Below are 5,255 nucleotides of genomic sequence, written 5' to 3' on the forward strand. Positions count from 1 at the left end.
CCCATGGGATTTTTCCTTGGCCTTAGTAACAGCAAATGACAGCCTTGAAGCTCTTCAATTGCACAGCGTTGCTACTTCTGCCTTACTGGTTTAATCGCTTGTGTCAGGTTTTCATACATTACCTCATATGTAGGAATCATGTGCTCTTACGTATAAAATGCAAGTGATGAAGATGCTGGGCTTAGACAAATGCTTGGCACAATTATAGTGAAATGATAGGTTGGCCCTACATAAGTTGGGCACGGCATAATAAAGACATATGGGCATTTTAGTTTTGAGTCCTTTGATTTGCTTTAGTTTCCATTTATTGTTACATAGCTTGCAGTGGGAACCAAATAATTAGACCTGTTCTGAAAATGGTCTACGCTCTTGCTTCATTTCAAAGGATAACAAACGGAAGAGCTTTATATCTCCTCAATTTAATTAATAATTTTGCCATAGAGTAGAATGCTTAAAAGTTTAAAAATTGGAACCTAATAGTTTGAATGACAAGGGCAGGAAAATTATATGGATTGTCTTTGAAGTGTTAGAATTCAACTCAAACGAGATTTTATTTTTCAACCCGGTGAGTTTGCACCTTGCATTAAACTACTTGAGGGGCGGGGGGGCTTGATTGAATTTCCATGATGGTGTGCTATAACCATACAGACAACGCAAGCACCAAAAGTACCATTACTTAATTTACTGGGTCACATCCTGTTGAGCTGCTGATTGCTTGCGTTATCGAATAAGTCACAGTTTACCATGTTTCCTTGAAAATAAAGAGTCTTATTTTCTTTTGACCAACCCCCCCCCCAAAATAAGCGCTTGGCCTTATTTTTGGGGAGGTCTTATTTTTGAGGTGCAGGAGGCCCCTTAACCCTGGCCTGCGGATCAGCTGATCCAGAGAGAGCTGGAAGTTCTGTCTCTGGCACACTTTTGCCAGGCCTAGTGTCAGCTGGGCCTGCTATTCCTTTTATGGCAGCCACTAAGAGAAGGCACGGTAGCTAGAGTTTGCAGTAGCGGCCTCCACAAGGCCATTCCGCGTGGATGGCAGGGGCATGTGGAGCGCATGGGGCATGTTCCCCCCCCACTGGAAATGGCGGGGACCGGCTGCACATGCATTTCAATATTTTAGGAGAGAGCTTATTTTAGCGCATGCGTTCAAGAGCCCGATTGGGCTTATTATCCAGAGAGGTCTTATTTTCAGGAAGACAGGGTAGTTGGGCTCACCCCACATGGTAAGCCATAAATTTTGCCAATCGCTTTTTCACCTAGCACATTCAAGTCAAAATTAAATAGCCTAATGGCTGGTTAGGACTGTTTGAAGCCAACAGCTTGCTTTTGGGTTTGTTTGGGGGTTTTTTTTGCCTTCTATCTGAATGCAGGCAAAGATTGAGCTGCCATCTCTTATGTTTGCTAGGAAAGTAGATGACTACCGTTCCGTCCTGGCCCAGATGATCCAGGGTGACTGGATTTGTTATCTGTTTGTGAGTCCATCCATCTCTTTTCTGCAGCTGCTCCACATTCCTTCTTCGGACTCATCCATCATCTCTTAATTGGCCTCTTACTCCTTTGGCCCATTAATCTCAATCTCCGGACCACAGGAGTTTGTCTTCATTTAACCAGAGACTTGGAGAGAGAAAGCAAGCGCACGCATTTTGCTTTTGCAGCCGAAGCAGCTGTCGTTTATCATACATGAGCCAGTGAGCACAGAACATGGCTGAGTTGGGAAACTGCTTCGGTGTCCCTAATCAGGGGGAAAGCACTGACAACTAGGGCTAGGAAGCCAGTGTGTTCCCTCGGCACAGAATGGCATTGTTTGCGAGCAAGCAATTAGATCGCCTATAAACATTTCCCCCCACACATACACACGCAGCAATCTGCCAGGAGGAACTCGTAGCCCTTGGGATGACAACCACCACGGTGGGTCTCTTTCCAGACCATTAGCACCAGCAGGCTGCAGCCTGGTGATGGCCTTCTTCACTGAAGTTGTATTGCAAGAGAAATGAGGACCATTTTCCTGTTATCATTGCTGCCATGATGGGCAGAGAAGGAAGAATTGGCTCCACGAGGCACAGGGATTAATGGGACAGAACAATGCTGTAGCCGAAGTGGAGGGGGGGGGAGAGGTGGCCCACTCAAAGGCATTTAAAACCGATTTAAAACAACTTTCTCAGCAATGTTTACACTTGTTTTAAAAACAGTTTCCGCTTTTTGATTTTCCTGAACCGTTAGTCAAGGGAGAGATCTTTGAAGGCTGAGGGCAAATTAAAACATATAACAATAGGCCTCGGAGGTCTTCTAGGCCAAACCCTGGGAGCAGATTCAGACAGTGAGAAGGTTGGGGAGGAACCTGGGCCAGTCCTGGAGTCTGGGGAAGGCTCTGAGGAGGGCTCTGTGTTGGAGGCAGAGAGGAGGCCAGGGCTGTCTGACAGTTATCAGCTGCCTTCGGAGTCGGACCTCAGCGAGGCAGGCAAACAGCTGGAGCCTGTTCCCAGTGTGCTCATGGGCAGTGTTGCCAGATGAAGGGAACAGCTAAGAAACCAGGGTCGACTTGGGAGTAACGACACAGGTGGACAGTAAATGGCCCCTCCCAGAGGAAATAAAAGAAGAGAGGGGAGGGGAGTTGCAGTAGACCAGGGGTGTCCAAACTTGGGAACTTTAAGACTTGTGGACTTCAACTCCCAGAATTCCCCAGCCAGCCTGGGGAATTCTGGGAGTTGAAGTCCACAAGTCTTAAAGTTCCCAAGTTTGGACACCCCTGCAGTAGACAATTAGTTCACTTAATTGGTGACTCTCTGAGACTCCTTGCCTCATTGTGCAGATTATCAGCCTGTCAGCTCTCCAAGCCAGAGAAGATCTGTGACTGTAAATTGAGCCTTGAAAGACTTTGCTGGATGTGGATGAGAGGAATTCACGGTAACTTAATAAAAAGGGGGTTTTGTCGGGACAAGGAGTTTGCTTCATGCTCTTGGGAAGCCTCAGTCAGAACACTATGCTGGCTGGGGAGCTCTGGGAATTGGAAGTCCACGGGTCTTAAAATTACCAAGGTTGGGCAACTCCTGCCCTATACCATTCCAGGAAAATGGCTGTCTGAACTCTTCTGGTAAACCTCCAGTGATGAAGCACCCACAATTTCCTGGGGTTAGCTGTCATCATTTGATAAAATGCACCAAGAGAGAAAGACCTGCTCTCTCACCAAGACAGCAGGGGACAAGGAGCCAGTTCTATCATCCAAACAGCCCCTGCAAAGCAACATAGGGCACTCCCTATTGTCCAAGCATTTGCTTAATTACTTCATTCTTTCTAAATGTTGTGTAGATATCGAGGGTTTGAAAATTTTACGGTTGCCAAATAGAGCAACAGCACTTATGTACCGCTTTATAGCCCACTCCAAAAGGTTTACAGCCTCTTTCTCCCAACAATCTGGGTCCTCATTTTTACCCACCTCGGAAGGATGGAAGGCCGAGTCAACTTTGAGCCTGGTGAGATTCGAACTGCCAAACTGCTGGCAGCCGGTGATCAGCAGAAGTAGCCTGCAGTACCGCACTCTAACCACTGCGCCACCGTAGCTCTATAGGTAGTCCTCAACTTAAAACCATTCATTTAGCAACTGTTCGAAGATACAATGGCATTGAAAAGAGTGGTATAGAACCAGTACTTGCCCTTTGGATAATTGCAGCATCCCTATAGTCACATGAGCAAAATCCGGGGGCTTGGCATGTATTTACAAAAATAGCAGCATCCCACGATTGCCATTTGTGACCTTCGCAGCCAGCTTCTCACAAGCAAAGTCAATGGGGGAAGATGGATTGGCTTAATGATGGCATGATTCGCTTAACCGTGGTGTATCTTGTAGTAGCATAAAACAAAAGAAAAACAGCCTGTGATATAATTCCTATTGTGCCACCACCAAAGTGTACCCTAGAATGGGACTAAGCTTGCTCAACTGCCGTGGGCAATTGGGGGAAAAAAACTACTTTTGGGAGGGGCAGGAAGAGGAGTCTGAATAACACCCATAGTTCTCAAATAAATTAGCTGAAATATTCTGTACTAAATGGGCTCCCACCATGTGTTCAGGGTTCTCATGCAGAATTGAGGACAGCGACATTTGACAAATGCAGGCTACTTCTGTTGACTGCCTGCAATTTGGCAGTTCAAATCTCACCAGGCTCCAGGTTGACTCTGCCTTCCATCCAGTGGTGGGTTCCAGATTCCGTTGCAACAGGTACGGCTGCAATGGGGCCCGGCGTCCTCCACATGGACGTGTGCGGCGCGCATGCACACAGCGTGCGTCTGCATCTTACCTTCCAGCAACACCTTGGCAAGCCTCCGTGACACTCGATGCTCTGCGGAGCGTCATGCAGGTGCTGTATGCACCATGCACATGCATGGAAACGGCGAAGGCTTTAAAGGACAGGGAAGGAGTGAGGGCAGGCGGGAGGGCGGGTGGGCCCTCCGGAGCACCGAACCAGAATGGTACCCGGTGCTCCGGACAGGCACCGGTACGCCCGTACCAGGGCATACCGCCTTCAACCCACCACTGCTTCCATCCTCCCAAGGTGGGTAAAATGAGGACCCAGATTATTGGGGGCAATAGGCTGACTATAAACCGCTTGGAGAGGGCTGTAAAGCACTGTAAAGCCTAGTATATAACTGACTCATATTTAAGACCGTCCAAAGGTCACAGATTCACTTAACAACCCTGTTACTAACTTAACAACTGCAGTCATCCACTTAAATCACTCTGGTGCAAAAGGCTTTCATCATAAAATGAAGCAAAATTCACTTTTGCTAAGCGAAACATTTAGGGCTCAATGGTGATCATAATTTGAGGAATACCTGTATAATAATGCAGGGGTGGTGGGGGAAAATTTTGAATTATTAAATTGCAAGATTAATAAATGATCACGCCTGTTGGGAGTCCAGCCCACCTACAAGGTACCATGATGGGAGGCAAGAAAACAGTGCCACCCACTCCTCTGATTAAATTAAACACTGGGACGTTCTCCAGAACAGGGGTCTCCATCCTTGGCAACTTCAAGCCTGGAGGACTTCAACTCCCAGAATTCCCCAGGCAGCTTTGAATTGAAGTCCTCCAGGCTTGAAGTTTCCAAGGTTGGATATCCCTGCTCCAGAAAGCGCCTCTGCTGGTTAAAGGAACGCGTCCCCTTTAAGAGCCGCCGCCGCGTGCCGGAAGAAACAGCCCAGCTTCGAAAGCGCCGCCGCAAAAGCTGTCTGGGAAGCTAACCGCGACGTCATGTGACGTGCCT

The sequence above is a fragment of the Natrix helvetica genome, assembly GCF_964273705.1.
Source record: "Natrix helvetica genome assembly, chromosome: 9".
Taxonomy (NCBI): domain Eukaryota; kingdom Metazoa; phylum Chordata; class Lepidosauria; order Squamata; family Natricidae; genus Natrix; species Natrix helvetica.